The following is a 23,726-nucleotide window of genomic DNA, read 5'->3' on the forward strand; positions in this document are numbered from 1 at the left end:
ATGTTGACCATTGTTGCTGAATATATCACAATTTACTTACATTTTAACACAAAGCACCCCTTTGGGTACTATTGAAACAGTGGGCTTCATAACTACTCTGGCGGTAGCTGTGCCGGTAAAACCGGCACGGCTGCCACTGGAGTTGCATCCGGGTCTGGCACCCGCGAATGGGCAATTACTAGGTCATGCCGAGTTAGGCGGACATGATAATTGCCCTTTCGAAGGTGCCGGTAGATCCCCATTCCCATTTGAGCCCCATATGGCTCAAATGGGAAGGGGGAGCTCGGATGCACCGGCACCGTTAATAACGGTGCTGGTGCATCCGACGAGCTGAGGTCAGACCTGGCGGGGGCTGTCAAGCACCCACGAGCACAACTCTTACTATGGCGGAACGGTAGCAACGGTGCCGGTAGCTTACCAGCACCGTTGTTACTGGTCCGCCATAGTAGTAATGAGGCCCAGTCTGTGACTAAAGGAATGAATATCCATTTACAACTGTGGGCCACTTTTTCATTGTTGCCTGAGACAGTTTCATGCTTCAGCCCGCCCATGTGGGCCACCCCTGCCCATTTCTTCCAATCTAAAAAAAAAAAAAAAAAAATCTTTTTTCATGCTGAGCTCTCAGGGCCCCCCTGGGATGCACCCGCGGACCCCTAGGGGGTCGCGACCCACAGTTTGAATACCACTGACCTAGGTGGTTGTCCCGGAGGCACTGCTGAAATGGGCTGTGAAGGGGTAAAAGGCATGTGAAAGCCATTTACTAGGCATTTAATGCTGAAAGCCCGGATAGGCACCCAAGGATAAGACAAGACACCCAACAAGACTGAGGGAAGACTTAAACCAGGAACAGGGTGAGGCCAGAGAACAGGGGAACATAGCATGCTGCTTGTGGCAAACATGGTGGAGCACATGTACTGATGGTCCAGAGCACAGTACCCCGGCACAGGGGAGCGCTAGATAATAAACACCAGAGGTGGCATTGATTACGTACTGCTCAAAAGTTTGGTTGGTCCTCTCGTTTTTACCATTGGTCTGAGTTTGATAGTGTGAATTAAGCACCTGCTGGATACCCAGATGATTCCACAGGTTGGTTCAAAACCATGAGATTAACTGTGTGCCACATTCTATAATAATTTTTTCAGGTGAACCATGTAAACGGTATACTTCATGAAGAAATGCTGCTGCTAAGCTTTCTGCAGTGAAAACATTCTTCATAGCCATAAGATGCACCTGTTTGGAGAAGCAATCAATGACCTCCATTATGCTGGTGTTTCCTGCTAGCTTGGTGGCAAGTCGACAACAAAGTCAGTCACAATGGTGTGCCAAGGAAGTAGGTGAGCTTTGCTGGGTTGCAACAGGCTTGTTGGTCTTGTTCATAGTGTTTTCTTTTGGGGCGCATATTGGAAACATGAAAATATACTTGTGGACTTGTGCAGCTAATCATGGCCACCAAAACTGTCAATGTATGAGGTTCTGTGTTACCTGACTTCCCTTGTGTCCAGTGATCTTAGAGTCATGGAAAAAGAATGCTGATGTGGAAATCCATGGTAGGTATATAGAGGTGATCGTTGTGGAGCTTCAGGCCTCCTTCCATCCGGGTATCCAGTGAATCAAATAGACGAGGCACGTCGGAATCAAGGATGGTTTTAGTCTGTATCTGATCCAACAGAGGTGTGAGGGTTGCTAAAAAATGTTGTGTAGACACTAACTGAATCTGCCTTGAAGTTGTGTGACCAGGGATATATGTGATATGAAAATTGAACTTGGAGAAAAAATAAAGGCCCATATGGCTTGTCTGAAGTTCTGACATTTCAATGTGGTTGGGACTACAGGTTCCAATGATCAATCCAAATCTTAGCTGGAACGCACCCTCCTTGTAGATGTTGATGACATTCCATGATTGCCTCATTTATAGTCAGCAGTCTTTTTTCAATGATCAAGTAGTTGACCTTCTTTGGGCCGTAACTTACGAAAATCGTAGGCAAGTGGATGTCCCAGCCCGGATTCCTCATTCCGTTGCAGGAGATCCAGCCCAACTGCTTGGTCTGAGACACCAGCTTCCACAGTAAAAAGATTGGTGTCATTGGGGTGCTGCAGGATAGGAGTGATCACAAAGGCATTCTACAATTGTTGGAACGCGTTTTCTGCTTTTTGATCCCAGAGGAATTGCACACCCTTTTTCAGCAGACCCATCAAAACAGAGTAAAGATGCACAATGTCCTTGATAAAATGCTGGTAATTAATGGCAAAGACAAAGAAACTCTGTGTGGCCTTTACATGCAGTGTACTATTCCAGGCTTTGCATAGATTGTACCTTATGGCATGCCCTGACCTCTGATATTATACCCCCGGAAGCTGACTGAATCCTGTTGAAACATGCCTTTTTTGAGTTTGGCATAAAGATGCCAAAATCAACATATGTTGTACATCAGGCTTGTCCAACATACTGCCCACAGGCCCCAGTGTGGCCCACCAAGCCATTTTATGTGGCCCCCAAACAGCATAAACAAAGGATTATGTTTACTTTTGTATTTCTGCAGTATGTAGATTCTAGAATTCCATGCAGCGAGCATTGTGGCTGCAATGTTAGTTTAAGTTACTTCACCCGCTCGCCCCATGGAAATATAAGTAAAATGCACATAGTGTGAGAATTCCCGGCCGCTCTATTTCCAAACGTTTGTTTATATAGACAGCACGATGTGTGAGTCTTTCACTCCTCTCCCTCACCCGGTCGCCCCTTGGAAACGTAAGTAAAAGGCACATAAGGTGAGTGAATTGCCGCCTGAGGAGGTATTAAAACAGATACAGGAGGAGTGAGGGCCTCCCCTTCCCTGTCACAAGTGAAGTGTAGTAAGTGGAGTGCACATACACGAAAAACTGTGAGGTTTCTTGCCCAATTAGGGGTTTTAGTGACACTGTCGTACAGTGGTCTAACAAAGCTCCTGCATTTCCTTTTCACCAGACTCTGCTAGTGCCATTCAGGTGCCTACTGGGCGCTAGTAACAGTGCTTGGAAAAGAGTGGAAATATAGAGAAAGGCCTCTGGGAGACAAAGAGAGAGAAGGGTGGCGTGATGATGAGTAGAGCGCAGTGACTGGACAAGAGGTCTTTATCTGCCGGCAGGATCTCTGTTCCCCACATGCTGCAAAAAACCTGTACTGCTCAACAACCCCCTGCAATGGCCACTTCTTGATGGATTCGATAGGTGCGCTCTGCGCGTTCCGCAGGTCCTCGTGCTCCTTCGTCATCCCAATTCCAAACAGAAGAAAAGGCGCATTATCTGCAGAGCATGTTCCATGGATATCACTGTTTCTAAACAAGATCTAGCCATGTTCTTCTCTGCCTTAAAGTTGAACTGTCACTTTTCCAGGCTAGGGACCCATAACGTGTAAGAGGCCATTAGGGCCTTGGAACAGGAATCCTTCTTTCTGATTCGATGCTGTCACTGTCAAAAAGGGCCTGGCAACCAAGCTCAGCCATTAATCATGCAATCACAGCATATGACAGGGCTGCCGAAGTGGGCCCAGGAGGGACTGGTGTGGTGGGTGCAGCAATTAAAGTTGAAACAAACCGCAGAAAAGCTACAGATAATTTGCACGCAGCATGGAGTGACTGCAGTTAGATCACGTTGTTCCTGATTAGTATTGACTAATATAAGTAAAATCATCTTTATATGCATAAATAGGCCCCTAGGAAAAGCAGTAGACATGATCGATCACATGTAACCAAGAAACAAAAGATAAGAAGGAAGAAGGCTGAAGATTTTGCAGGTCCAATGAAGAAAGGATCGCCACCAATACCCTATCTATCATCTTGCACTTATTAGGTAGCGTCCACCCCCTAAATGGTTTATTTTTTCGTATGCAAAGGACCAAAGGCTGACTAGGTAATAAACTAAACATTGTGAACTCCTTCTCTAGTCACCTCGGAGTGCGTCAGATAAACATTGGAAGAGGCTCACTCAGCAAAATGGTCTGAGGTACAATAATCTTCTGAATCAGAATTTGAAAATGGGACAAGATGATTTCGCTAATTTTGAATTGTAAAGTTAGATGGAATTCGTGATTGGTTTTGGTGATTGAAATCGTGTTGGTTTGATACACAAATGTGTGCTGCTTTTGTTGTTTCAAACCCAGAAGGGATTTTATTTTCTAAACTGATAACGTCCGAGTTTAGTGTTTCCAATAGCGGTGCTATTCACTGTGGCACAATGGCTGGCCACTGATCCGGTACCGCCTATCAGCATTCAATCCCAGTAGTAGACAATAAGGAATTCTATGACAGACCGCTCTTGAAGAAAAGGAGGCATGCTCATTGAGAAAACGGAAAACAGACTTCCTGACTCCTGGAAGCCGGTAAGCATGTACTCGCATACAATTTCTACAATTGTTATGTGTCTGTTTCTGATAATGTTAGTGCTTTTACCAGAGGACAAAATGAAACTTGATCTTGGCGCACAGCACCCTCAGTACGTATTCCTGACACTTATAGCTCCCACAATTTCAAGATTATATTATTATATTAACACCTACACACAAAGAAATAACAATCAACTGACCTTTGATCATCCATGATGGAGAGGCTCCCTTAGATATTCACTGCCCCTGACACCAAATTCTATCTTTGGGACTGCATGGCTCATCACTGCCTGTGATGCTATTGTGTCAAAGGTCACACAATATTGCTTTCTAAAATGATACTGCTTTGGGTGAGGTTGTTGACTTTTGGCTCGCTGGCCCACTGGGTGACAAAATGTTAATGCTTTGGCCCCACATTCAAAACGGTTGGACAAGCCCTTAGTACATGAAGCACCATGAATGAAAAAATGGTCAATATATCATCCAGGTAAGCCCCCACACAATCACCAAGAAGGTCGGAGAAGGTGACATACATGAATAGAATATAGTCGAACATAAATCAATCCGAATGGCATCATCCGATACTCATAGTGACTATATGATACCTTGAAGGAGGTCTTTGATTTGTTCCCTTCTTTTATGAGCAGCAGAAGGTATGCACCATTGAGTCCAACTTCGTTAATACAAGAGTTCAATGGAGCGAATCCAGAATGTCCAGGATAAGGATAAAGGATGACATTCTTTCAGAGTGAGCTCTTTCAATTCTCTATAGTCCACACATGGTCTGGGGGTTCCTTCCTTTATTAGCTACAAATAACAGCGGGGCCCCTGCAGATGATTTGGAATGGACAATGTACTCACGCTCTAGAAGGTCCTGCAGGTATGATCATAACATTGTATTGTCATCTTTAGTCAGCGAGTAGATCCGACCATGGGATAAGGGTGTCCTTTCCTTGAGTTTGATCTCACAGTAGTATGATCAGTGTGTGGGCAAAAGGATGTTAAGGGTTCAGAGAACAAGGCTGAGTAGCCTAGGTTATCTCTGGATTATGTTTGCTTAACAAGGGTTATCCAAGCATGACTGGGTATGCCATGGATTTGATAATGTCCAGGGCCAACAGCTCTTGGTTCTGATTGATATGTATAGTAGGGGTTTTAGTTTGATGGCTCTCTGGTCCAGAAGATAACCAAGTACCATTGATTCCTTCAATCATGGCCACGGAGGCATGAGGTATTACTGGAACAGGATGTTTGTGCACAAAGGACGCGTCAACATAGTTATCAGAGACACCTAAGTCCACCAGAGTTATGGTAGGTATCCTTCTTTGATCCAGACAATGGGCCTCCTTACAAGTACACCGGTCCGGACTTAGCGCTGCTGGTATAACCATACTGGCACTGTTTCCGCGTCTGCCTAATCATGACCTGCGGACCCGGAAATAGCACCACCTTCAACCGCCACCGCAGAGTTTAAGCTCCCGTAAACTCCGCCTGCACGGAAACCCCTCCGTTAACAGCAATACTAAACACAGCGAGCATCACAAGTAGCGCGGACATGGAAACACCGCCAGAAAAATGGCGTTAAAACCGTGATCACGGTGGTGGGACCACCGCCACCACGAACATGACGTTAAACAGTGCCAGCTGACATGAATCAGGGCACAGGTGCACCAAATCAGCCCAGCTGGACCCAGCAGGCCACTGGGAGCCTACAAAAGGGCCATACCCAGGCCAACTCAAAACAGAACCATGCAGGCAGCAGCTCTAGTAGCATTGGGACTGGGCCTACTCAACCAACAGGCAGCACTGCACATGATGGCAGTAATGTTGCAGAGGAGGAGGCGGAGGCGGAGGAGTAGGAGGCGCAGGCGGCAACCAGCTAACCCTGTACCCATGGCAAACCCCATTGACCAGCCGGCACCACACTACAGGCAGCCTGCAATACCACGCATCAGGGCCTCACCTTACCCCTGACCTTACCGCAGGACAGATCCACACATATACCGGCTGGACCGTCCAACAATCCTGTACATCACCGCCATGATAGAGGACAACATCAGCAGCCACATAGACACCCCCACTGCCATCCTCCCCTCCTGAAGGTTGTGTCTATTCTGCATTTTCTTGGCACCGGTACCTATCAACACACAGTTGGTGAGCTGCACGGCCTATCACAGCCCTGTTTCTCCAAAATCCTGGTACAGGTACTGGATGCTCTGTTGCGCCATGTGTCAGAACAGATAGCCCTATCCCGTACCCTCGCCCAGGTAATTGCCACCAAGTTGGCCTCCCATGCCATAGCAGGCATGCCAAATTGCATAGGTGCATTGAGCTGACAGTACCACGTGCAATCGAGATGGTGTTCCGCAATAGGAAACAGTACCACTCACTGAATATACAGATGATATGTGATGCCACGCAAGTGATAACACATTGCTGCACACGTTTCCCGGGCTCAACCCATGACTCAATGGTACTGCGGAATTCCACATTGCCACGGTACATGGAACACTATGCTGGACAAAGCACATGGCTATTGGGTGAGTACAGCTGCCAATGCACCGGCCCTGTGGAAGTGGTGTGTGTGTGTCCAGGGCAATGAGCAATGTGAGTGTGCCGCTGAGACTGCACATGCATCACCCCCCCGCCCATCAACTGAATAGAGAGCAGAACCCAAACATCACAAAGCAACACATGACAGGTTGCCACAGTGACCCGTACACACCCTGCCACATGACACACACAGCCTGAACTGTTGCTGGCACATACACTTGGAGCCACTGCAAACACCCACCCACAATATGCAACACTGCCCTCCCAATGCACATGATGCCTGTACATGAGACGTCCTGCATCGACTACATCATCACGGTGGACTGACTCTGCTATGTGTGCACATCACTGCACAATGCCATACTCACAAGCCAATGTCACCCGCAGGGCTGAGTACACATGCACACCAATGCGTTGGTCAATGTCCAGTTGCCAACATCCTCTACGATGGCCAAAGAACAGAACCCCCCACCGGTCCAACCACTGCATGCCACATATGCATGAATGAACAATGACACAAGATTTCACTGCATCTGATGAAGACATGATACTACAAACACTGACATGTCCCCCACATCTACATCCCATTTAGGTGATGCTGGATATGCACTCACGCCATGGCTGATGATGCCTGTACGGAGGCCAAGGAACAGGCATAAAGATGCGTACAACAGGGCACATGTCCGCACACGTGGCATGATTGAGAGGACATTTGGACTACTGAAGGCCCGGTTCCGCTGTTTAAGCAGATCTGGCGGATCACTGCATTACAGCCCAGTGAAGACGGGTAAAATCACGCTCGTTTGTGACATGCTGCACAATCTGTGCCTGCGCAGGAACATTCCAATGCCCCCAGACGCAGATGATGAAGATGGGGATGGAGACGGAGACGAAGATGGGGATGGGTATGGGGATGGGATGGCACAACCTCCTCCTGGGGGTCCACTAGATGGACAACGAGCACGGGATGCACTGATTCGCATTTACTTTTGAGAGGCAGCACATTCACAGCATTGCATGGATATGGTGATGCCAGTAAATGAATTGTTGTACTGCAAATGAAATGATGGCTGTCCACTCATTTATGTTTTTTTTTTAAATGATGATATATTGATTAAATCACAACAGGGAAGGAGGTGCAATGGTTAATGGAAGCTGTACACCTGTGCCCACCCACCACCCAAACGTACCCACCCCCAACCAGGCCCCAATACACAAACCCCCTAATGGACCTCCCCCACCACCCAAACGTACCCACCCCCAACCAGGCCCCAATACACAAACCCCCTAATGGACCTCCCCCACCACCCAAACGTACCCACCCCCAACCAGGCCCCAATACACAAACCCCCTAATGGACCTCCCCCACCACCCAAATGTACCCACCCCCAACCAGGCCCCGATACACAAACCCCCTAATGGACCTCCCCAACCACCCAAACGTACCCACCCCCTCACACCCTTCTAGTCCACATGTGTACTGCAGTGCCTGACACACATGCCATCATTTCCGTGTGCGCTTCTGTGCTTGTGCATCCGTGCCCGTGAGCCCTGTTAGCCGACTCGAGCGCCTCCATGGACTGGCTGTGGTGGAGCTGGATGGGGGTGGTGGTATTGGATGGCACAGAATCTGGAATAGGAGGCATATGTGCAAGATTTGCCTGCTGGCCAATCAACATGGACTCAATCATCCTCGAGGTGTCAATGCCCTCCCGCACATGGCGTGCCACGGTGACTATAGTGCTGGCAAAGCATCCAATGGACCTTGAGAGTCGACATACAGATGTGCTGTAGCACTCCCTCTGCAGCCTAGATTCCTCGAGCTGCCACTCCACCAGCTGGTTGAGGGTAGCCTGCTGCTCCTCCATCTGCTGCATGTGGGAATTAAGCTCTGCCATTAAGGGGGTAGGTGACCTCATAGGACTGTGGAGTGATGTGGGGCTGAACTCCAGCTGATGGAACGATTCCAAGTCATCCAGGGTGGGCACCTCCCCCTGTGGCCCTGTATCAGACTGCACTGTTGGGGCACTGTTGTCACTACATGCTGCCTCCTCTGCAGTGCAGATGCTCTCTGTGGTGGCTTGCATTGGCATGATGGGTGCCCGTGGCACCTGTGTTGCATCAGGCAGCGTGGAGATGGTGGAGATGTTGGTGATGGTGGCCGGCACATGTGTTGCAGCTGCTACTGGGGGCAGAGATGCCGAACTGGTGGCAGCATCCTGCTGGGCAGGGGCGCTGGTTTGCACACATACAGGAGCTGATTCCCTGGGCTGTTGTGCAGTATCACTGTCACTCGATACGGCTGTGGGGACACAGAGGGCATGCATTTAGTTATGTTGTGGTGCCTGATGGGTGCATCACAAGCATCATACAGGTTGATCATTTAATAGTAGCATTTACATGCATCTGCTTGTTGCCAGTAATGCATTGTAGTGATATGGGTTACCATCTGGTTCATGATGGGTCCTTTGGCCCAGTCATGCCCTGCCTGGGGGGGAGGGGTTGTTAATGGGTCCTTTGGTCCAGTCATACACTGCCTGGGCGGGGGGGGGTTTGTTAATGGGTCCTTTGGCCCAGTAATGCACTGCCTGGGGGGGTTGTTAATGGGTCCTTGGCTCAGTCATGCACTGCCTGGGGGGGTAAGGGGTTGTTAATGGGTCCTTTGGCCCAGTCATGCACTGCCTTGGGGGGTTGTTAATGGGTCCTTTGGCCCAGTCATGCACTGCCTGGGGGGGGGGGATTGTTAATGGGACCTTTGGCCCAGTCATGCACTGCCTGAGGGGGGTTGTTAATGGGTCCTTTGTCCCAGTCATGCACTGCCTGGGGGGGTGTTAATGGGTCCTTTGGGCCACTCCTGGCCTCAACATATACTCATATGGCATTCATATTTGCGCACTTACCCGCATCTGCAGGTGGACTCACTCCTGCCTCAGCATCCCCGATCCCATGGATGCCCTCAAGGTGGAGGACACTGCTGCAGCGCTCAGCCCATGTTTGCAGCCTCAGTGGGGAAGGGGTCCTCCACCTGTCCCACTGCTGCGTTGGTGGTGTGTGGAGATCACGTTCCGCACCCTCAGCCTGAGGTCGTCCCACCGCTTGTGGCAGTCCTTTACGCTCCTCACAGTCACGCCCACAGCGGTGCACTTGCGTGCTGCTTCCGCCCACACTTCCTTCCTCCGCTGCTGTGTAGCACGCCGTTGATCGGCACTGAACAGCATCTCAGCATGCTCCACTATGTGCTCGACCAGAACAGTTAGCTGCGCCTCACTAAAGCGCTGTTTGCGCTGCCTCTGGGCTGGAATCCTGGCAGACATGCTGGTGGTCCCTTTTGGCTTCTCACAGTGTGGATTCTGCTTGTGCTGACTCTGGATGGCAATGGATTGTGCTTTATATGATGGCCGCCTCTCTGTTTCCGGTTTTGGCGACCATGGTATTTCCGGTTCTGTGGCGACGGTGGCACACACGGGTTTTACGCTACTTGTGGCACCGCTATGTCCATTTCCGTGGATTTTTCCGTGGCGGCGGTTACACCATTTCTGCGTCCGTGTGGTGCGCGCGACCAACAGCACATAATCGGCCGGTCTTTCCGCAACCTTGCGGACGCGGAAACTTTGTTACCGCCGCCGCGGAATCACTGCTGTCCAGGCCGGAAAAGTTGTAATGAGGCCCAATGTTACCAGTATTCCAAGGGCATTTAATGGTTATGGAGCCATAGAAGGCTTCATGCTGTCAGAGAAACATGTGGCAGTAAGAGAAGGGCCTGATGATTCCTTCCCTTCTGCCAGCAGGCCTAGGAGTTTCCAGAAGCCTTAGGTGGCCGGACAGGACAAAAACGAATGTAATGTTCATCGCCTCCACAGTACATTCAAAGACGATTTGTGCAGCAGCAACGTTGCTCTGCCTCAGTCAATGGTCCCCAGAAGCCTCCCAATTACAGTTGTTCTACGTGGATTGCTGAAACAGAAGCAGACTGAAGAGAACGCTCTGCTGGATGGCCTGCCTCTTGGTAACATTATTCAGTCGTATGCTCCGAAATGCAGTGATCGAGACATAAAACTTGTTTGATCAGTTCTTGCAAAGATGTGGCTTTGGGTATATGGACCAGCTCATCCTTGTACTCACTGTGTATTCCCCTTGGGGTATTCTGATTTATCTTGGGCCACAGGGACTCTGCTGCGGTTTCTCTGAACCAGTCGATATATGCCACGAGATCCTGGTTCCCCTGTTACATCTCCACCAATTCATTTTGTGCAATCACCACCTGGTTGGGGGCCTGGAAAACTTTAAAGAATGCCTTCTCGAAGTCTGCAAAGGAATCCAGCAAAGGACTATGTGCAAAAACAAAGACGGCCATTCAGGGGGTGTAACCATTCCGGTTGTTTACGATGAATACAGGCTAGGTTTCTATCATCTGCAAATGCACTGGTATGAAAACATTATTTGACAGTGGTTACAGAAGTCTGAGAGATTCCAGGAGCCAAGGCACCGGGCTAAACACCACTGCATCAGGAGCCGTCGGCAATCAGTTAAGTGCTGTGCTGCCCTGCTTTTGACAGTGGGTTATCTTCTGCTATAAAATAAGACTTTGCTGATCATATGGTAAGCTATAATAAATATGTTCCATGATCTGAAAGAAATTGTGTAAAAAGGTCACCTGGAATAGAGATTGTCACAAACTTCCAGGTTGCTGTATATGATGCTTAGAACATTTGATATCCACATAAAAGCAAACCCTTTTTGTCAAGGTAGTGGATATCATGGTTATAAACATATCTTTAAAAGGGAGCTTTATTGTTTTAAGCAGACACAGATGCAGTAGTTAATTGAATCTGTACATCATCTTTTAGTTGGAAATGCCCCCTTGTATTGCTAAGAAAGGCAATGCTGATAACAGAAGGAAAGTAATTGCACAGAACAAGACTTTCTTCATCATATGGATTACTCCCTGTTCATGATGGCTCTGAAGGCTCTAAAGGCCAGTAAGTCCTTTCTGGTATGGACCAGAATTCTGGTGGGGATGGGGCCCAAATATCCCAATGGTGTTTCATCCTTGGTGCATATGCATATTAGAGCTAGTGTGAGTGTATATTATAGCTAGTGTGGAGTATGTGATTGTGGGTGGAGGTGTAGGGGTGCGTGTGTTTATTGTGGGCTCAGCTTTATGACAGTGATTTACAGTGACCATAACTGGCATGAGATATGGTGCTCTGTCCACAGCTTCAAGCAGGGGATTAAAAGAAATCACGGTCATAGATTGTAGACACAGCTTCATAAAAGTGATTTAAAGCAACCATTATTTATGTAGCTTGATTGTAGCAGCAGCTTCATAAAAGTCCTTTTTAGTGATCATTACTGGCCTAAAATGATTGAGGTCACAGCTTCATGAGAGTGAGGTATACGCCATTAATCAATTGTCAAAACTGCAGCCACTGTCTATCTATGTTGAACCCATGCCCAAGAAAACACAGACAACAAAGCCCTTCTACTTACTTGCATTCAAAACACTTATTTTGGAGATGGGTGCTGTGCTACAATTAAATAGGTGGACAAGCTTACAGTTTTTACACGACATACTTTAATTTTAAGCTTTGACCATCCACTTACCAAGGACTTTATTTTTCTTAGTCACTGATGCATGTGAATCACTTTTGTGACTATGCTCATCTAACTCCAGAATGAAAAGTGATACGATCCAACACAGCTTAGACTGCAATTCAAGCTACCCTACTGAGATTTCAGAAATTACACCAGATGTATATGTGGGATGAACTAACTAGCATGATTCAAGAACATGTTGTGTTCCTGCAATTTATCTTAGTCCATTTGTGTCTATAGGCCATAACAGCAGCGAGGACCAGCCTTTAATCATTACTTTTTTGCATGGAATTTCCTTTAACCAATTTAACCAGCCTGCAAGCAGCGGGGGGTTCACAAGCACACAAGCACAGCCATTCGCCTACACTGTGTTACAATGCTAGCAGTGTTTTGGTCGTGGCAGAAGTAGAGGCCAAACGCAGAGAGGCGCGCACTCTGTTTTCAAAAAGTTACTTCAAGGTGCATGTCAGACCAAATACTGGTCCATGGACCAGGGAAAGATTTGAGTACCATGGACAATGGCATCCTTTTTCAATTTTCCTAGGTGAGCACCCTATTAGAGATATATACACATCTTCCAGGGGTAGCGGAAATCTCAGCTAAAGCACCTAGGATTGAACAAACACATCTTCATGAGGTTTCTGTAATAACTCTAGATGAAGATGATGGGGACACAGTCTTTTAGCAAGACAATCCTGGCACATACCTCGATGAGCCAGAATAGATTTTTCAACAGTCCCCAGATATAACAGAAGATGCAATTGCCAACTCCCCTATTGATGACCAGCAACTTTATAATGTTTTAAAAAGAGCTGCTGATCACTTTAAAATGGATACATAAGAGTCAGAAGAAAATGCTCACTTTGTAGACAATATACCAAATGAAAAGAAACAAGTAGGGCAATACATCCCCCCTATTACAATCTATTTAAGGACATCTCCTTCCATCTTTAACTACTCCCGCCCTTACTAGACCTATTAATCCAAACTTTGAGAAATGTTATAAACACGCTGTGGCAGACCTCTTTTCATTAAGGATCACTTAAAACCTGACTCTCTGGTAACAAGTTAACCACACGCAAAAGGGCAGGCACGCCCCTGGCCACCGCTGAAGCTCCGTCTGAGATAGAGAGCAAGAACATCTACCCACTTGGTAAGAAAGTTGCAACTTCTGCAGCGTTACAAATGTTAATAGCCAGTAACACTACCCTTATGGCAATTTTCAATAGGGCTTAGTAGGACCAAGTGGAGGAACAGGTTACTGGGTGCCAGAACATTTACAGTCGCAAATTCTAAAAACTCTATCTGAAGGCAAGCAAGTCACTAATGCCAATTATTAAAAACTCCCTAGATGCTGCAGACACAACTGGAAGGGTGCTGGTCGAAGGCGTACTTATTAAACGCCACACATGGCTAAGAAACTCTGACTTTAAACATGAGACACATGCCACTCTCACAAATATGCCAATTGAAGATACAGTACTATTTAGTAAAGCCATTGATATTCTAAGAAGAGCTAAAAAAGAATGTGAAACCCTAATTATCTTTGGCCAGATAACCAACTAGCCGTTTATGCAACATGCTTATGGCAATAGTCACAGTTTTCATGCCCAAGAGTATGCAAGAACAACACAATCCACATATTTACGAGGGGCTACCACAAGGTCATGGTTTACCAGCTAGGGGCAACTGCCATCCTCCCAGTCCTCTATTCAAAGACTATTCAGCCAAGCTGCGAGAGTCTTAGTCACCACCTCCAAGAAATGACTCCCAGATACAACTCCCCTCCCATGTATTCCCAGTAGGGGGTCGCATTTCACTTTTAGCCCACGCATGGGATTGGATCACAACAGCACAGTGTGTACTATCAACACTTACAAACAGATATTGCTTGGAGAGCCTGGAAGCTCTACGCAATTATCCAACAAAATCTAGGAACATGTCCTTGGAACATCGACTAATCCACCAGGCAGAGGTAATATCGCTACTGGAAAAGGGAGCAATAGAACTTGTCCCCCCATCCCATTCACTTGTGCGATCTGAGTGATACTTGGCCTAGTAGGATCGTTGTCTGTCTTCCCTCTTTTCCCCCTCCCTTGCCTCGTCGCACCTTAAAACACTTGTCTATAGTTGCGTTATAAATGCCATATCATATCATATCATAACAGGTAAATAAGGGTGTTTATTCTGTGTACTTTCGTGTTCTAAAGAAAGCTGAGACAAAGCACCCAGTGTCGGATCAAATACCTGCAAATACCTATGTCAAACCTCAAAAGTTCAGGATGACAACTTTACAAGAAGTAATTCCTCTACTAAAGAGGGGAGACTACATGGCAACACTGGACTTGAAATGTTTATAACTTACCAAAAATACATAAGATTCAACTTAGGTTCCACACACTACCAGTTAAAAGTGCTACCCTTTGGGATTGCCTCAGCCCCTCTGGTTTTCACAAAGGTACTGGCAGTAGTGGCAGCTCACCTGCACAGTCAATCCAACCCAGTGTACCCCTATCTAGATGACTGGCTCTAACAGGGGACACACCGCAAATCAACAGTACACTCAAAAGACCATGAACAGGAATTGGTGGCTCGGCTTTCTCTATTCTAGCAACCACCATCTGGAACACCCTTCCCCTGCACATCCGCTGCACCAAAAACTACTTCTCCTTCAAAAAGGCCCTCAAAATCATATTATCCTGAAAACCCTATAAGACTTCAAATCTCGAGCATATGTACAGTCTCCCTAAGTGGTGCTGGCTGTGTGTGTGGTGTCACCAATCTCCAAAATCCTGACCATGCCGGCTGAATTGGCAGCTGCCCCGGATCTCACACACTTTCATTCACCTATCATGACCCTACTTCCCCTCAAGTACCACTAGCTGAATCACAGCACTCATATATGTAATTTCACAAGGTTGATGAATGACTGCACCAGGCATGTACGGAAAACAAGCAAGTCACAACAACAGTGGTAGAAGCAAAGTGGTGTGATAGAGCCACAACCACCACCATCACAATCATACAGATGTGAGGGATTCATGGGAAGTTGGGCTGCCATGACCATATCCTGAGGGTCCCCTGTGCAACACCACAAGGGGGCAATCAAGAACCAGCTCAGTATCAATCTGGAAGGAATGATGGTAGCAGGGTGGGCAGGTATTGAGCAAATATAAACCATTGGATGAGCAGCCCTTGGTAAAACTATCTCCTCAAAATGATCAGTAAGTGTTTGATATCGGGGTAGACTTGCAAATCTACCTGCATAGAAAAATCTGGAAACACAACCTGTGCGCCTCCTGGGGCAAATAGTTGTGGCATAGATCATTTCTGCTGCTAACCATGTTCATCACAGGTGCAAGAACCGACAGAAGAAGTCAAGTGCCTGAGCGGGGACCCTAACAACAAAACACCACCAATGGTGGCAAGTTACATATAATACACCAGTCCACCAGCTGCAGGCATGGCTATCCATACACACCAGTATACACTGAGGACTATGACAAAATTCAGTCGTGCTGTTCAGATAATTCTTCGCCTACTTACACCAGACTATGCCCCCACACATCTGACAGCAGAATGTAGCACAGACCTACAACAAATTTAGGCACACTGAAAACATAGCGAGCCTTTAGCACTGACACCACCCTTACTCCTCTCAGCACCAATCCACATGCCTGACCGCATGGGTTGCTTCTCTACCGGAGGCTGGCCAGCCCTGCTAAGCCTTTTTGGTCAAATGCACACATGCACCCTAATCAAACTCAATAACCTCCACCACTCTGCACTTCGGTCCTCCGAAGACATTTCTACTAACAGCACATTGGGCCTCATTCTGACTGTGCTGGTATGTTAACAACGGTGCCGGTAAGCCTACCGGCACCGTTGTTACCGGACCGGCACAGTAGAACTCTGCGAGAGTGTGCTGTCCCGCCTGCCAGGGTCAGACCTGGTTGGCGGAACGGCACCTGCCCGCAGAGTTACATGGAAGCACCGGCATCGTTATTAACAGTGCCAGTGCTTCCGTGTTCACCACTCCTATAGAGTCCTATCCTTGTTTTATAGATTAAGAAATGTATTCATGGCTTTTTCTGGAGCTGAGCTAGGCTGTGACTCGTCGTGCTGCTGCAAATTTTTTGTCTTCCTCCAAGCCCATGTTATATGGGCTTCCCAGGGTCGGGGGAGCCCAGGAATTTGGAAACTTAAAACAAAAATCAATGCAATCATAATTGCCATTTTCATTAACGAAAATGGCAAGTATGATTGCCATGATTTTCATTTTAAGTTTCCACATTCCTGGGCTCCCACGGCCCAGGGAAGACTATTTAACTTGGTTGGAGAGAGGGTATTTCCTCCTGGCATGTGTCCTGCCCTGGGCTCCCCGAGCCCAGGAAACATAACATTACATTCATGCTAATTATGAGTACTCTATCACAGAGTATTCCTAATTGGCATGATGTTCGTTTTAGTTTCCTCCCGCTCCCCCGAAACTAAAAGAAAATCATGGCAATTATGAATTCATCAAGGATGACTTTCGTTTTGGTTTAACGAAGCAAGCAACGTGCAAAGCCACAAGAATGGGGGAGATCTTATTTGCCAAAGGAGTTCCTAAAATGTGTTTCTATAGGTATGTGGGGGTCTATAATGTCAGGAAATTGTTAGACAGTGCCTCTCTTCTTTATCGTTCAAGTGCAATTTAAGGTGCATCAACACCCCCAGGGGGTGGTTAGACACAGCCTTTTACAATGGTATTGAAATTGTCCATTAAAGGTGACGTGAGCGCCACTACTCGCTTAGAGTGTCCAATTTGGGGAGTAAGTCCAGGTCTCGCCAAAGTGGTGCGCCACTCTCTCCCATGCCCACCAAGTAGTGCGCGTTGCATGTATTTCTGCACATGGAGATTTAGTTTCTGCCCAACGCAAGGAGGTTAATGTAGTGGGGCGCGTAATTTCACTCTCCAGAGCTACATGTGGGAACTCATGCACAGGGATGAGCCCCCAGTTGGTGAAATGCGCCTCAGCGATCAAAGGATGGAACGCAGGCTGCACCATCGGCCATGTGAGAGGATCACAGGATATTCAAGGACGTTTTATTGCCCAAAGTTATTTACACATCATTTTCGTTATATTTTCCCAAAATGTTGAATAATCAGGGTGTAAACAACACAAGGAATTTTTTTATGTAAAAGTTACCTCCAATCTATGGTATTTTGTCCTTTCTGTTACCACAATATATCTGTAACACACAAAACAGAAATCGGAAAGATAGCTTCTCTCGAGATAATTTACTTATTGCGCCCTCAATGCATTGCCCTAACACTCTCCTTAATCAGAAAACAATATCCTGACCCTTCATGGTGCTCCTACCCCTAGAAAGCGCTGTTGCACCGACTATCTAAAGGAGATAGATGAAGGAAAAACTTGCCCTGTTCCTACATTCAATGAGGTGACTTCCATGCAAGATATTAACAATGATTGCATTTATCAAAACCTTAATTTTGACACAAAGTAGTTATAAAGTTGCAAATTTGGGAATTCATACCCCCAACCTGCACACTTTGGTCAAACGGACAGTTCATGTGGGAATAGACGTCACAAATTTGCACAGTTTATTTGCCCTCCATGAGATGTGTCTGATTGACCCAAGTGTAGTGTACTAAAACATTTAAGAATATAAATAACGCTCTGAACATGTTATTATACTCCCACACATTATCTCTTCCGTTGGAGTACACACAAGATTTTCACATAAAAACGATTAGAATGTCCATATCATTAGTTCAAGTTTCCAATTTGCACAAGTCCACTATGTGTCACTCTTGGTCAGGTGACATCTACAATTCTGGTTGACCAGATTCAATGATTTTCTTTCGTATATCATCTTCCTCAGGACCAATTACTTCTTTGTTTAGACCCAATCTGTGCGCCCCTCAGTACCGTTAATTCAGCATATTCTGTTTTTCTGTTGTGTGTGCAACGATGATGCACGCCTAACATGAAGATTTTTTTGGGCTGTTCCTGTTAGCCAGGTCAGGGCACCTGTGTCGATGCTTGATCTGACTGGAATATGGTTGTCACACTTTAGAGCTGGTTGCAATCACTAATGTAGAGTTCCACTTTTGCTGCTGTTAAACCTGGGATGATCTTGATTCATTTCCAGTGCGTTCGCTCGGCGTCTCGCGCAGTATTCGCACTGTCCTCGCGGCGTTCGGATTCCAGGGCCAGCATGGAGGCTGATGCATGAAATCACACTGTTCCACCGTTCCCTGAATGGGCTCAAGGTTCAGGTTATAATTCTCATAATAAACTGTTTTCTTATCGAGTATCATTGTGGCATCCTGAATGGTAAACTATAAATCCCAGAATGCAAGATAATGCCAACCTGAAAAATCCAGTTAGCCCCACTGTACTTTTATTGATTTAATACATGTATTAAAATAAGTTTTGTAAAAAACACAGATAGATATGCAGATACTTTGTCACAAACTTCCAGCTCGTTGTTATTCATGATGTTGAAAACATTTGATTAGTGACTTAAAGCGCCTTGAAACACTTGTGTATAGGCGCATTATAAATGCCATATCATAATATTTCAAATAAGTAACTTTATTTTTTTGCATGTCAGGATAGTAGACATCACAGATACAAACACATCTTTAAATGGGCGCTTTGTGCTGCTCACTTTAACTATCACACTTTTGCAAGGTAACTGGTGCTTTGCGAGCTCTGAGGTGGAAATGTTTCATTATGCATATGGAAGGCTCTGCTATTGATAAAAGAAATGTGTTTGCATCCTGATCCCATTAACAACCTGCAGAGCCACAGACTGTGTGTGTGTGTGTGTGTGTGTGTGTGTGTGTGTGTGTGAGGGGGGGGGGGTCTGCCTAGCAGTGACTGCTAGGCAAAACAAACACATAATAGAAAGAAACTGACAGGGCAGGGCTGAAGCAGAGCATTGCAACAGTAAAGGTTTTTGTGGACATATGGAAGGCGGACATGTCTCCAGAATGGCTATGGATGTATTTTGCAAATGGATTTATGTTTTAACAGAGCTGCAAGGTAACTACATCCCCTCTTGTGCAGTCCAACAGCACCATGAAAAAGTAGAAATGCTAAGAAAAGGCCACAGCAACCAGCCAGGGATTTACCAGGAGATGTGTCTCTCTGGAGACTCCCATGACTACACTGGAATTATGACTGAACAATTGATTGTCCATTGAAGAGTGTCATGCTCTGCCTGGTAGAGCTTCCATTTTCCGCTCTTAAGAAACCAAATGAATCAACACGGATTGGGAAACACCAGACATTCTCGTCACCACTCCTCCGTCTCCCTGAAAACCCCCAATCCGTGGTCTACGGTCCTGTGCTCACCTTGTGCCCCTTTCCTTATGCCCCTGTGTTTCCTCTTCGTCCTACCTTGTTAGCACTATCTGCTTCCCTTCCACTGAGTGCCCATTTCTTATGCTCTGGCATCCTCCTCTTAGTCCACTCTCTGTTTGCACATTCAACTTCTCTCCCCTTTCATTGTGCCTCCGCCTGCTCTTTTCTTCCTTATCTCCATGCACGCACACAACGTAGTGTGACTTGGGAAACTGGCATGCTTGAATGTCTGGCCTGAGCCAATTATATATTTGGGTCGGGACAAAGAAAAAGCATCAAAGACGTGTTTCAAGGTACATTCTGTAAAAAGTGAACGGACTAGTGCTACAGCATACCAATCATTTACATTACACTTCCATCTCTGTAAATCAGCAAATTGTGTGATCTGTTTTCTCTGTTTCTTGGTGTGTCACACTTGACAACAAAAAGCTTAACAGTCTTTTTGAGTGCAGACTAAACTAAAAAAGACTGCTTAGCTCTGCAGAGGTGATTCCAGGGAAATAGACCTTTACAGAGGATGCATCTGTCTTCTAAGATGTCTTACAGGCATTGCTTTGTTAACAGTTTAGTTTACATTTTTGGTGGACTTTCTTATATGGCTGGAGCCCACGGGGACACACAAGTGTACTGTACCCAGGCGGCACCCTGCCATCTGCATTTTCATTCATTTTGTTCCCTGGACTCTGGAGCTCCCAGGAAACGTAACTAACAAAACAAACAACATTTATTTGTTTAAGTTTCTGAGGCTCCTGAGTCCAGAGAACAAAAATGAAACAAATGAAAATGTTGGTGTGTCCCTGTGAGCTGTAGCAGGGAGCCATCATCAGCCAGCTCACTGGCCCTTGTGGTGTGCAGGGGTTGTGAGCAGCCAGGCCTCATGAGCAGGGGAGAGGGCATTAATCTTTGTGGTTACTGCTTCTGGGTTTGGCATTTCCCTGCACTTCTGAGGTAGGTCCATGCAGGGGGCCACATTTTCAGAAGGGGATCTAGCCCTTCAAATGTTGGGAGAGGGGTTACCTTCGGGCACTCTGGGGGGCAAACCTACTTGTGTCGGGGCATCTAACTTCTTTTACACATTCTAATGAAACCATTCTGATGCAACATCAATGTTACAAACGAGAACAGCTCATCCTCACAGTAGTCCTTAAGTGCCTGGTTTCAGGTGTGAAGGAGTTAACCATTAAATATCTCCTTCACGTCTGAAACCAGATACTTAAGGACTACTATGAGGGGGAGCTGTAACCCTATACAATTGCAATCATCCCACCGATATGCAAGTGCAAACACCTCTTTACGATTTCAATTGCCTACAAATATATGCATACGAACACAGGTGCTAACAATTGACTGCTTTACATTAGTAATGCCCATACAATGGCATGTTCTAATTTGCATTTTTATTTGAATTGTCCATGTGTTCTGTTTTGGGCTGCATCTTCTGGCATTCTGATAATTTCTTCCTTTCATCTGTCTTGCAGTAACATCACTTTAGTGGGCTTTTCCAATGGACAGCTAGGTAGTATTCCGAGTATTCTGCAACCGAGGCGGACCTTCGAGGTAAGACAGGTGTAACCATAAGAAGCCATATTAATATGTGCTCATCTGTTTGCAAATAGGAGAGAACGTTTCTTCGGTTGGTAGAACACTTGAGCGCTCTGATTGTGATCACACTGGTAGAAGTAGATTATTGCAGCTGTGAGTTCCGTGTGGACTTTACCCTGCTAACCCGCAGTCTCTTTTCACTCTCCGCTGTAGGAGGAGGCAGTTGCAGCACAAGCTTACTTAACCATCAGTATGGAGTGGAGTGCAGCGGTGTGTAGCTGTACTAATATTAATAATAATTTGTATTCATATAGCGTTACAAACCCTCAGGCATCTGAGCGTTGCTTATTACCCACGGAGTATGGTGATCATTTATCGACCTTGTAAGGATGTAAGGCTGAGTTTTGGCATTGCCGGGATTCGAACCTTCCTCAGCAGGCTTTGCACGGATGTCAAAGTGAGCGCTCTACATGCTGTGCTATCTGACCAGCTGTGTGTTCCTTGTGGACTTTACCCTGCTAAACTTGTTTGTGGACCCAGAGTCTCTTTTCACTTTCCGCTGTAGGAGGAGGCAGCACAAGCTTGCTTAATCCTCAATAGGGCGCAGAGCGCAGCAGTGTGCAGCTGTGTAATCCGTGTGGACTTAACCCTGCTAACCTTGTTTGTGGCCCGGATTCCCTTTTCACTTTTATGCTGCAGGAGGAGGCATCGGCAGCACAAGCTTACTTAACCCTTAGTAGGGTGCAGAGTGCAGCAGTGTACAGCTGTGTGTTCCATGTGGACATTACCCTGCTAACCTTATTTCTGGACCCACAGTCTCTTTTCACTTCCTGCTGTAGGAGAAGGCAGCAGCACCACAACCTTACTTAACCCTCAGTAGGGCGCAGAGCGCAGCGATGTACAGCTGCATGTTCCGTGTGGACTTTACCTTGCTAACCTTGTTTGTGGACCCACGGTCTCTTTTCACTTTCTGCCATAGAAGGAGTCAGCGGCAGCACAATCTTACATAACCTGAAGTAGGGCGCGGAGCCCAGCAGTGTGCAGCTGTGTGGTCCATGTGGACTATACCCAGCAAACCTTGTTTGTGGACCCAGAGTCTCTTTTCACTTTCTGCTGTAGGAGGGGGCAGTGGCAGCACAAGCTTACTTCACCCTCAGTAGGGCGCGGAGTGCAGCAGTGTGCAGCTGTGTGTTCCGTGTGGACTTTACCCAGCTAACCTTGTTTGTGGACCCAGAGTCTCTTTTCACTTTCTGCTGTAAGAGGAGGCAGGACAAGCTTACTTAACCTTCAGTAGGGCATGGAGGACAACGGTGTGCAACTATGTGTTCCGTGTGGATTTTACCCTGCTAACCTTGTTTGTGGCCCTGGAGTCTCTTTTCACTTTCCACTGTAGGAGGAGGCAGTGGCAGCACAAGCTTACTAAACCCTCAGTAGGGTGCGGAGTGCAGCGGTGTACAGCTCTGTATTCTGTATTCCCGTGCTTCCCAGAGGACCAGAGGAGGTGTTTGCTGGAGTGCATGTAAGTGTGTGCACCTTTCTTTTTTTTCCCTCTTCCTGTGCCCTAAACAGTCCTTAAGTGCACTTTGAGGGGGCTCTTCTTGAAAATGCCTAGTTTTGCTACTTACTCTGGCATGAGTAGATACGACCTTCGCACTTGCTCAATTCATGCCTGTGAGTGCCCCCCCCTCGGGGCGAACCCACATGAGTTGCAGCGCTGCGCAAATGGCTGACCAGAGCCAACCACCTCCTTCTCTTGTTTGGTCCCTCGATTTGTCTGGTCTCCTAGTACTTGACTTAAGTTCAAAGATACCAAATGTCTCACACATCACGTCTAGCCTTAAAGAGACAGACTCTTGTTTAAAAGAGCTAATGGGGTTCCTGCTAGCCAATGTAAGAAAGTGTATTTTAATTGACTTTCCTTTTTCACTACGGTCCCCTGCTTTGAAAACAGTTTGCTTTCGCACTTTTTCCAACCCCAAAACTGCCTTTTGGAACGACCTTATTTGACAAAGCTGGCCCCCTCAGTCACCGCCTCCATACATCTCTACAGATCCTGCAGCACCTCAGGTTTTCCACTTTGGCGGGCTCTGAAATCCTCCTTCTATCTCCACAGTGGCCCTGGTTTGTGTTAGGGAGAAATAACCAGAATGGCTAATTTCCCTTACCTACTGAGTCCCTCAGCAGCTTTGCTGGATTTCTAGGATTTATTTTTTTCACCGGTAAGAGTGTGAGCCTTTTTTCCCACTCTTACATGTGTTTTGCTGTGTGTGTTTAACATTTTCTTTTGTTCATAGACTGTG

The sequence above is a fragment of the Ambystoma mexicanum genome, chromosome 2p, assembly GCF_040938575.1.
Source record: "Ambystoma mexicanum isolate Mex_15411 chromosome 2p, UKY_AmexF1_1, whole genome shotgun sequence".
NCBI classification, from domain to species: domain Eukaryota; kingdom Metazoa; phylum Chordata; class Amphibia; order Caudata; family Ambystomatidae; genus Ambystoma; species Ambystoma mexicanum.